Raw genomic sequence first — 12079 nt, forward strand, 5'->3', positions numbered from 1 at the left:
TTCAAATAAACTTAGGGTATTCCTTGACCGCCGCTCGATATTCTAATTTTGCAGAAACCTCGTAGGAGCGGGTCCAGGCACGCTCCAACTGCTTACACCCCTTCTTCGCCTGAGTTAGCGAGTCATTGAACCATGGGTTCGAAGGCCTGCGTCCTTTGCCTCCCCGTTTGGCCGGGATGCAACTATCCAAACCGGCCAACAGCCAGTCGTGAAAACACAATTTCGCACCCTCGATATCTGAGGGAAGTTGGGGTCTATGCTCCGCTAACCACGAAGCAAGCACATCATGGTCTAGCTTGTGCCAGGGCCGTTTTTTCACAGTGGCTGGACGGGCCACATCAACTCTGCCCCACCACTGCAGGGAGAATGACACCAATGAATGATCCATCCATGCCCGAGGGACCGGGGAGGAAGTTTGTAGACAGTTGAGATTGGAAAAGATGGGATCCAGCAAGTGACCTGCCACATGAGTACCCTCAAGGACATGTTGCGACAGCTGGAAGGCTTCCAAGTCCGCCAGATAGCTGGTGATCTCGGCCTTCCCTTCCATCTCAAGGTGGGGATTGAGATCCCCCAAGATGGTAAAATTTGACACCTTGCTGGCCAATTGTCCGATTTTATTCACTAGATCTTCCCGAAAAATACCAGAAGGCCCAGGGGGTCTGTAGATTAAAGGACCGGGCATTGTAATATTACAGCTAGGCTTAGTTTTAAGCAAAGCACTTTCACAGACCGCTATTCCCTCTTTGGCCAGGCTAACTACATAGGCATATTTAGCCACCACCGCAATACCGCCCCCGCTTCCCCCCTCTCTGTTAATACTGTTTAGCGTGTGACCATCGGGGAGGGTTAACCATGGCTCCGCCACTGCTTCCTGGGTAAGCCATGTTTCTGTAAGGAAGAGGGCATCCGGGCACTCATCTATTAAGAGGTCAAATACCTCAGCATGGTGCCTCACCAAAGAGCGACAAGGCTAAAAAACTTGTATTCAGTGAAGTTGGGTGCACATAAAAACTGCTCCCCGGAGTCCACCTTAAAAGCACAAAAATCACACTCAAAAGACGGCTCCTGAAACGCCCAAGGCACTCAGAGGCCATACCCAGAAGCTCTTCCCGTGGATTAACCTGAGAAATATGCAGGGGTCCTGGCGACAGGCGACAGCCCGGTGCGAATGGATGCAGAAGGGCTTGCCTTTGGCGCGCCTTCGACGTGCCAGTGGCGCGTCCGCTGCACGCGTCTGCTGCGCGCGTCCGCTGCAAGGGCGCCTAAGTGTCCCCATTTATAGTAAGTGAGGTGAACAGGCAGGCGAGGCTGCAACAACTAGCACTATACTGTGCTCTTAGCAGTAAACTAAATATGGCTAATGGGTATAAGCCAGTTAACATGTTTTAAGGAGAGAGCACAAACACTTTAGCACTGGTGAGCAGTGATAAAGTGCACAGAGTCCTGATATCAACCAAAAATAATTCAGCAAAAATATAGGAATAGGAAGGCAAAAAGTCTGGGTATGACCCTTCAGAAAAGGCTAGGTCCAACAAGTCCTTCTGCCTTCTAGGAAACCATTACAGTCAGCATTTACATACTCACTTCATCTCTACTTTTCAGAGAAACAACTCTGCTAAATCTCTATATATATATATATTCTGGCAGCCAGAAAGCGGATTAAGGATGACAGCGATCGATGGACAGGGTCCCGCAGCGGGGCGGTTTTTGCAACTGCCAGCACGGGGTCCATGCTTTCCTAAGCAAGAAATGCCTTACCCAGGAGACTGGTATCAGGTGGTGACTGGGCACTGCGAACGCCTACGAAGCGGTGAGGTCAGCCTTGGCATGCTCATATTTATACATCTGTCCCCTTCAACCTTGGTTCAAGTGCCTGGTCAGAACCCAATTTTGCTGCTTTAAATCTAAATACATTGAGACTGTTGCCTCTGCCCTGTTTATTCGTTTATGCTCTCCTACGTTGATGACTCTTACATCAGAAAAAGATTCCCTTTGGCATACCTCAGCACTTGCATCCCAGTGCAGTGGACTTATGGGATCAGTAGTCCTGTTGGATTCTGTGTGCACGCTCGGTGGCTGACATTCAGTCGAAAGTTCACACTTTGTGTAAATCTTGTCACCGAGGTGAGGAGGCCCCCAATTTGTTTCCTTGCCCTCTAATTGACTGGCTTGCTATCGTGACATTTACAACAGGGTAGGAATTCTCACTATTTACATAATAGAACTTGCAGAGATTAGAAAATGGTGAAACCATTAATGGCTCGGATGAGCACTCCGGGAAGAGGCTTCCTTCATTTAGACAGTTTAATGTAACAGTAGCACTGGTCTTTAAAAGATTTTAACAACTTGTTATTTTTAAATAAGGCAAAACATGATGAGACTCTGGCGGCACATTTCTTATTTCACAATATTCCCACTATAGTGTGCAACATTTTTCCTTCAGTTAAATGAATTTACCCATGCATTAGTTTATATGGTGAATTTTATAAATTGTGGATTTTGCTTTGCGCAGTGTAAGTATTGTACATGGTTTATTTGTAACATTGCCAATACTCTATTGAAGAGAGCATGTGTTCACCGCATAGGGTTGTGAATGCATTAGCGTAATGAAGAGTATTTTGTTTATGTCCACTGTGACCTTCAGTGGGAAGGGCTACATATACTGTTAAAATAATGGCGCCAACCAGATTGACAAAGGCTACTTGCAAGCCGAAACGCGTCTCTTATCTCAAGGGTTGAGGGAGGACCTGTGAAAATACATTTTTGCCATATCTTGACTGCCTCGAGTCCGTGCCTTCTTCCATGGATGTGTCTGTGGGAGCTGGATTCTTTCTTCACACACATATATATATATATATATCACACACGATATAGTTAGGAATTAGCATTTAAAAAACCTTCGAAATTCACTGAAAAAACCATAGGTTTCACAAATGTTATAGTTAGCTGGACATTTCACTCATACAAAACCATTGAAATTCCCCCGTTATAGTTAGTTTAGCTAACTATAACTCGCGCGCCCGCAATGCACTGTTGATGACGTCACATATTGCATCACTCATGACATGGTCATTGATATCACTCATGAAATCACTGATGACATCTCAAATGACATCACTGATGACATCATCCAGTGAATGTGTGTCTTTCTGAAAAATACATATTTTTTATATATGTATATCTAAAGGTCGATGGAAGAATAAAAGGGTAAATTAGTGTCTGAATGGATGTTTGTTTTGTAAAAATGATTGCATAACTGACTTATTAAGTGTATCTTAGTGAATACATGTGTTAGCGAATAATGTTTAAATATGTAAATATCTGTATCAGTGTCTCACTTTGTCTATAAGTGGGTGCATGGGTTGGTGAGTAGCTACATAAGTGTGTATATGGGTTATTAGTTTGTTTCTTAAGTATCAGTATGAGTGTCTGTATAGTTCAGTGGGGGTTATTACTTAACATATAGATGCATGAATGAGTGACTCACTGTTTTTATGTGTTTTGAAGACAGCATGTGTGCAGGACTGTATAGGTGGATAAGTGTGTGTATGGGTGTGTTAGTGAGTGAGTGACTGTCTCAATAGTATCTTTATGAGTAACTACATATGTTTTAATCTAGTATATGTGAGTATTGATGTATATAAGTGATTATATGTGAGACTGAGAGATTAGTCGAGTTCCTGTATAAATAAGTATGTGTTTCTATAAGTGATTGTTTAAGAGAATAAGTGTGTGTATGTTTCTGTAAAAGTAAGTGTAGTGGTGTGTATAGCTGTATATGCAAATAAATGGATGTTTGATAGTTTATTTGCATGTATGAGTATGTATGTGAGTAACTCTATGGACGAGTGTCGGTGTGTAACAGGAAGTATAGGTGTATGAGTACATATAATGAGTGACTACATGTATGAGTGACTATATAGAACTGTTGGTGAATGAGTGTATGTGTATGTAGATGGTGGAATTACTGAATAGGTTGTTGTAACTGGTATTGCTATCTCCATTTTTTCGAAAACTTTACTTTCTATTTTTGAATATGTGTATCAAACGTTATATTACGCTGAGAGGAGGTCTGCCACTCTTTCACAAGGATGATGTCATCAGTCATGTCATTTGAGAAGTCATCAGTGATGTCATGAGTGATGTCACTGACCATGTCATGAGTGATGTAATATGTGACGTCATCAACAGTGCATTACGGGCGCGCGAGTTATAGTTAGCTGAACTAACTATAACAGGGGAATTTCAATGGTTTTGTATGAGTGAAATGTCCAGCTAACTTTAACATGTGTGAAACCTATGTTTTTTTTGTGAATTTCAAAGGTTTTGTAAATGATAATTTTTAAATGTATTAATTAATATATTTCTTTCTTTTTATACTAATTTCCTACATTTTTAGTATAAATATTTACGTTTAGTTTTTTTTAGGTTGTATTTCATATTCTTAATGTAAAATAATAAAACTAAATTCAATTTTTTTGTTGTTTATTGATTCAATTTTTCTTTCAAAATATTAAAAATACATTCTATATAATTCCTTTTCCATTGTTTTTTTTTTGGGGAGGATAATCTTACCATACGCGTACGGTGATCGCACTATACTCTGTACAGTAATTTATACTCTGCACATACACATCACAAATGCGCTTAGACGGTACGCTTTGCATCTACGCTTCCATGTGACGTCATGTACGGTGTCCCGTACGCGTACGGCGCGAAAGTTTCTAATTGTTCAAAAACATATATTTATGTATTTAATGTACATATTAAGGGAAGACATTATCTGGGATAATCATGAAACTAGTTTTTTTAACCTATAATAAGCTTTTATTACTTTTAAAAACAATTACGCAAATCGCGGGAGTACGTCATGCACACTCGCATCGTAAGAGCACCGTAAACGCACTGTAAGCGTATGCAAAGCCATCTGACTTAAAAAGAAGAGATTAGATTGCTTAATAACACTCCTATTCCAACTCTTGAAAGACCCCTCCTATTTAAATCATTCTACTTTGACTTTCTAGGAAGAAGTATCTCTTCTCTGAAGCCTGTCAAATTAGAACTATGACAACACCATTGGACTCATCTTTCAGCCACTCCTCTCATGGAGATTTTACTGAAGGGGAAAAAAAGGTCAATGCACCTCTTGTGACCTGTAAAATTTGATTTGACAAACTACACTTTCCAGGGGCAATCCTGCAAAAAAATATTCATTTGGCACTGCAAGTATAGTGCGGCACGTGAAGACCTTGCACCCCAACAATTTTGCAAGAGCTGCAACACGGAGGTCGCAAGAGGAGGACCCACCTGCTGCTGTAGCAAGTACATCAAGTGCACCACCTGTGGAAAGCAGTCCACAACCACAGATCGAACATGATTTTAGTGAAGTTAAAATCCTCTGCATTTATTGTGACGAACTTTTATGCTACGGGGAACAGTCCATCGACCTTATAAAATGCAGGAAGCGTGAGCATCGCTGTCATCGTCATTACTTTTTTTTCACATTCCATTTTGTTCCTGTTGGACACTTTTTGGGTTCCTGTTCTATTTTTTTAGTTTTTTAGTTTAAAAAAAAAAACTTGTTAAAAAAATACAAAAAAAATAGAACTACCTACACTGCTCAAAGAAAGAACTATATTTCAATGTTAGTCTGTAAAAGTTTGTCAGAATGAATGTGTAGTTCATAAATGAATAAATGAATACATTACTACTGTATGGTGAATGTGAAACTGCAGAACTATAAAGAAGTGCTACAGCATAAATCTATAAGGTATTTATAGTATAGTGTAGTACTTTCGTAGCACTTGAATGTAATATAGCCATATAAATATGTTACAAGTCTATGCTTCAATTTGCACTGCTAGTGAAACTACCTGGGTGAATTTGTATGTGTTAGGAACGGATTTACAACGCCCTTGTGCCTCTTTTACACATCTGTTGCGTCACTTTCGTGATGCAGTGGTGGTGGAAAAGATGTGCCATAGTGTGTGGTATTTACAATGACATGTATATGGAAGATACATCACATGATAAAACCCTGCACCAGAAGGAGGCTTTCCTGTGCAGAGGGGGGGTGTTCTGGTGCAGGAATGCCTCCTAAAACTGACTAAGTGAAATCTATAAGATTTCATTCATTCACTTTTATGCTTATGCTGTGTCAAAATCCTGCATCTGCTTGAAACAGTTGTGAGCATTGTAAGCATAGGGCCCCAAGAGCATTGCTGGAGCTGCATTATGTTTCCAACACAAGTCAAGCAATGTCCCACCTTCACAACACAAATACATCACATATCTGTACCGTTTTTGCCCCATAATACACCACATTGTAAATACACTGCATCTATGGTGGTGATGTCACAGTGCACAATCACTGGCATATCTCTTGGGATGTACCACTTATTGTACATCTGCTGATTACTGTTTGAATGTAGTGAATGGATTACTACACACTGATTAATGAGTCACTACTAAACAATAACAGGAATGACAGAGTATTTCGTGCAAGTGTAAGGATAAAGACTGGGCAATTGAACATATAAAAGGTAAATTTGCAGGTGCGTAGAACAGTGCATGCATAGTCTATAGGAGATTCAAGCAGTCCATGCCCTAAGGCCCACTTTACACCAAGAGTACTTAGGTACTGACTGAATTATTACAATTCTGCAAGCAGAGTGTGTTGCTGAATGCATAGCAGCTTTACTTTTACAACAATGTATAGATAAACACATACTACTATATGGTTCACTACAATACTGAAACAGTAGTATGATAGTGTTTGCTGGTAGTGTAAGGATACACATTGAGGAATTGATGGTATAAAAGATAAGTTTGCTGGTGCATAGAACAGTGCATGCACAGTCTATAGGGGTTTGAAACAGTCTATGGGCAATGCCTGTTTTAATCCATGAGTATCTAGATAGTGAGTGGATCATTACATTTCTGCAAAGAAAGTTCCTCACTAAATTTATTACAGCTTCAGTTTTACCACAGTACAATGGAAAAGAATATACCGCTGACTGGCTCACTACAATACTAAAACAGCAGTGTCAGAGTGTTTGGTGGAAGTCTAAGGATACAGACTGGGGAATTGAAGGTATAAAACACAAGTTTGCATGTGTATAGAAGACTGCATGTATACTCCACAGGGATTTTAAGCAAATCCATACCCTCAGACCCACTTTGCATATTTTAAATCAATACAAAAATGTAAAGAATGAATAACTGAATCTATAAGTGCTTCACTTTTAGTACAATACATTAGTGGATAGTGCTCAAACCTTTATTATTTTTAAACAATAAATGTATTCTTCTAACATCTCATAATTTAACAGACCTTCTAAAACAAGTTCATCGGGTATTTCATACACATCAATTCCCTCGTTAGCAGTTTTGGAATTAATTTGTTCTAAAATTTCAACATAATTTAATGCTTCCAGAAAATCGGCATCAAAGCTTTGATTTTCGAAATCATAGCTCATGTCTGCAGCACTAATTTCCCCTTCTTCACTCTCATTGCCTGTGACAGATACCATTAGTTCTTCAATTACACTCAAGGTAATATCCAAAATCTCATCAGTATGAGGCTGTTCTCTTTCCATAAATTTTCCTTTATGTTGTAGCTCCTTGTATAAAAATATAAACAGTTAATTTTATCAGTTTTCGTAATATATAATACAAAACTAGCGTTTTCACCTATTTTGCCGTACAAAAAATATTATATAAATACCATTATCTAATAACATTCCATTATTAGAGTTTTACTCCTTTACAAAATTATATATATATAATTACTTATAAGGATATCCTGTTCTTAGGTTTTCTTAAATTTTGAAACCAGTCACTCCTTATGACTATAAGAAAAGACTCAAGCTGTTATAGAAAAATGCAGTACTAAAAACTGTAGAATATGCCTATTTACCCATTCCAAAATAGTAAAGGTGTTTTAGTAAAATGCAAGAGATACTATTGATTGTCCAGAATAACACTGTGTATCTGTGTATATTTAGATATCATTATCACACTACTTTTTGAATACGTCATGTGTTTTCACACAAATAAACTCTTAAAGACCTATCCAGTACTTACCTTTTAACATAATTAGAAAGTAGTAATTCCTTATATAAGTCGAAAATACTCACAACCACAGGTATAGAACACTGGTACTGTCAGGAACAGTAAGCCCAGAAACTCTTACCGAATACTTGCACAGCAACAGATGACGCTAGTTCCCAACTCCTGCTCCAGGATCCTCCAGAGACCAAACTTTTTAATCTAATCTCGAAAAAAAAACACGGGAGAAGGGGGATAGGAAAAAATAATAACGAAGAAGAGACTGGCTCGCAACCTCTGCATTTCCTCCTTCGCACCTTCTCTCTGGCAGTCTTGTTTATTCACACACAATCCCTTCACATGGATACATAACAGAAACTAACAAAGAACAATTATTTAATAACCTACCCTACTCTATCGCTATTCCTTATCTATAACTTAGTCTAACGCTACTAATTACCTACCCCTTGGTCTTTTGAACTAGCCTATCCTCTAGTGTTTTTTTGCAATTTTGTAGCTTGCGGTTCTTTATTTTTCTCACTGCTGATAACCTATAATTACATAACATTCATTAATCTAGGCCTCTCAGTTAATTGTCTAATTGTTATATTATTAATTTCCTTGTGTTCTTCTACCAACCTTTCTTTCTGCAGTTGCTTGTTATCTAATCTGTCAATCCTTGAATATCTTGTGTTTTTCAATAATGTTCCTTTTTAATTGAAGAGTCTTTCTGGTATTCCTTACTCAATGTGTTCTTTTCCCTTAAGACCTTGCTTATCACGAATATTATCGTTTCTTGTGTTAGGTTAGAGAAATTACATCGACTGAGTACATTCAATATTGTCTATAATGTCAGGTAAGTTTAGTCACTCAGTAACTTGTCATACGATTATTTTCCAAGAATATATTTTTTTCAACTATAACGTATCACTTAGCTTTCTTGTATAGTTTCTTGTTCTCTCTGCTCTTCAGGTGCCGAACACGACTAAGTCCGTCTGCCCGGAAGGAGCCGCGATGGAAAAATCAACTGATGTGCAGTGTTCGGGCTTCTTCTAACTCGGAAACTGAATTTGTGTTGAGGGCACGATAAATAACGTAAGTTTAACCAGGAACCTTCTTTAACTCTCTCAGAAATATTTGTGCTTTCTCTTTAGGAATATCGATGGAGCAATTGAAAACGGGTCTGAACACGGGAACGTCTTAGGTGAAGTGCGCACTCGTTAGGGAGCGTGCGCCTCACCAGGATTCCCCACAGGTGTGTGTTAAATGACTAGAACGCCACCGCGTCTTTCCTCGAGGCGGTCATCTTAGAATTCCTCTGTTGCACTAGAGCACTTCAAGTCAGTTTCCTTGCGGATTCTTCATCTCTCCTGCGCCACCTAGGGTTTAGATAAGTCATTATCGTATCCACTGGTTGATTAGGGGTTCTGACAGGTACACTCAGTATATCATTTTTTGAAATATCTTTAAAAGATACAAACCATTTTACACACTTATGTTCTAAATCCATGTTTTGTTACTTCAGCTCAGTTGAAGCACATTCCATCGACCATTTTTAACAGTTACTTGCACTAACCTTAAGCATAAGAAAAAATAAAAAAATTATATATTATAGAATTACCATCTGTGGAAGACACAAAAAAATACAGTTACAATATATCTTTTACAACACAACATAATTTGTAAAGTATTACATTTGCCTTTTTTGCTGTTCTCAGAATATATTGAATTTCACTAGAAACAGTGAGTTCAATAGTACTCATCACATAACAGCGGGCAAAAAAAAGACAATCAATAGGATTTTCTTTAAAAAAAAAATCAACATTCTCAATAACTATCTAAAAAATAGATTGTTTGTATGTGTAGCATTGTGGATGCAGGATTGTGTCCCACTGTTTTATTGTTGGTTCGTCTAATTTAATATATTCAAACATTGAATAAAATTCAAAGTCCGGCTGGACTTTTTTTCATTATAGTGCTTATTGTGGCCTATAATTATTGATGTGTTGATCTTTTCTGTCAAGGACCATTGTTTCTAGCTTAACTGTTACCCCAGGTCCTTGCTTACCTAGTGGGTTCCCTTGTTTCTTAGTAAAAGTATGTTGAGCAATCGCTGGATTGCAAGGGATTAAATCCTATCTACTTCCTTTTGAAGTGGGCCCTTACTGTACTCCCGTGCTTGTTTTGTATCTTCTCACATTGTTATTGTCCCTATTATGTCTGCCCCTCCACCTGTGTACTCACTAGAATATATTCAGAAGATATGTGAAGGTCCCTCTCTATTTTCTGACACCACTGATAATACCCCCTCTACTACACCATCTGATCTACCTGAACAACTGGAGAAATTGAAGAAAAAATATGTACGCTTAGATTTGATTACTCTTATGTTGAGACAGTATTTAAAAGCAGAAATTATTCCAATAGGACTAATAGTAAGAAACGTCCCTGGCATATTTACTGATAACCCGAAATACATTAAGGGGTTCAGCCACATTGGCACTACCTGCTCAAGACATTGGCTTGTTTTAGGTATCGAAATAGCCACCGAGACACTCAGTACCTTGCTAGTTGAGATTGAAGAAATCGAAAGAAAGATTAAAGACGACAGCTTAGTTCTTGACTCCAAAAAACTCCTAGACCAGGTCCAAAAAACAGTTGATGAATTCCAACGAATTGAGCAGAACAAAAAGACTAATAAAGTTAAAAAAGGCATTAAGTCTTTTCATATTGAATCAGCGTACCCCTACCTCCAGAAGGATTTTTATTTAAATCGTGCTTACTCTAACCCCCGCAATACAAGACCTTGGGGTCGGTTTAATCAACGCCAGACATTGGTTGGCTTTTCTGACTCCTCAGTAGGTCAATCCGCAAATTCAGACTCTAGCGATAACGCAGGCCCTTCTAATAGAAACCCTGTCCAAAATAGGAATCATTTTTTAGACAGAGGACAATCCAACACACCAACCAGAGGGAGGGGCAAGAGGGTTCCCGGTTGGCACAACCCTCCGGGCGAGCTTCAAACGAGACAGAAATTTTACAAATGGTAGATCCCAACATGAATAAATCTCAGTCCATTCCTATTTTTAATTTGTCAACGCACAATCTTTCTGATGTTGAATCCTCACTCCTTAGCAAAGGCCTTTCATTTGTGCCTACAATTCGCACAGACTTTCTAGAGCTCCAAACAGAACTCCTCAGATTTTATCGGAAGGTTCGCTTGGATGCCTTTTTTCAAATGAATCCCACGCCCTTGAATATATCTAACACTCCATTTAAACCACCCTCTACTTTTCTTCCCACGGCTAGTATGGTACCACCAGAGGTCATTACCTTTGAGAAATTGGTTACTAAGGATCTCAACACATTAAAAGAAAGAAAAAGATTCATTCCCTACAATTTACCTCTGGTAGAAAAGAAAGCTATTAACTCGCTTAAAAATCTTGAAACTCTTGTTATTAAGAGTGCAGATATGGGTGGTGGAATTGTCTTACAAAATAGAGATGAATATACTGCTGAAATTCTAAGACAACTCTCAAATACGGACCATTATATGAGACTTCCCACTAATCCAACTAAAGAATTACAAATAATAATTCTAAAAATTACTACAGATGCCCTTGAATTAGGGATCATTAACCAAAAAGAGCACCAGTTTCTCAATACGAAATCGCCACGCATGCCGGTTATTTACACCCTACCTAAAATACATCAGAGCATCACCGCACCACCAGGACGTCCCATTGTTTCTGGATGTGGTCCGATCCTTGAACCTCTGGGTAAACATGTAAACTTTTTTATCAAAGATTTCGTACCAGACACTCAATGCTATGTCAGAGACAGCATGGCCATGGTAAACTTCATTGAAGAAACTCCCTTTATTGTAGGCCACCAGTTGTTGTGTACAATGGACGTTGAGTCCTTGTATACAAATATTCCTCAAACTGCTGCGTTACTGGTTGTACGCGACATCCTTGATACCAGGCCCAGACCACATCGGGTTTTCTCCTTTGATCAGCAGTATTTC

Source organism: Lissotriton helveticus, chromosome 8, assembly GCF_964261635.1.
Source record: "Lissotriton helveticus chromosome 8, aLisHel1.1, whole genome shotgun sequence".
Lineage (NCBI taxonomy): Eukaryota > Metazoa > Chordata > Amphibia > Caudata > Salamandridae > Lissotriton > Lissotriton helveticus.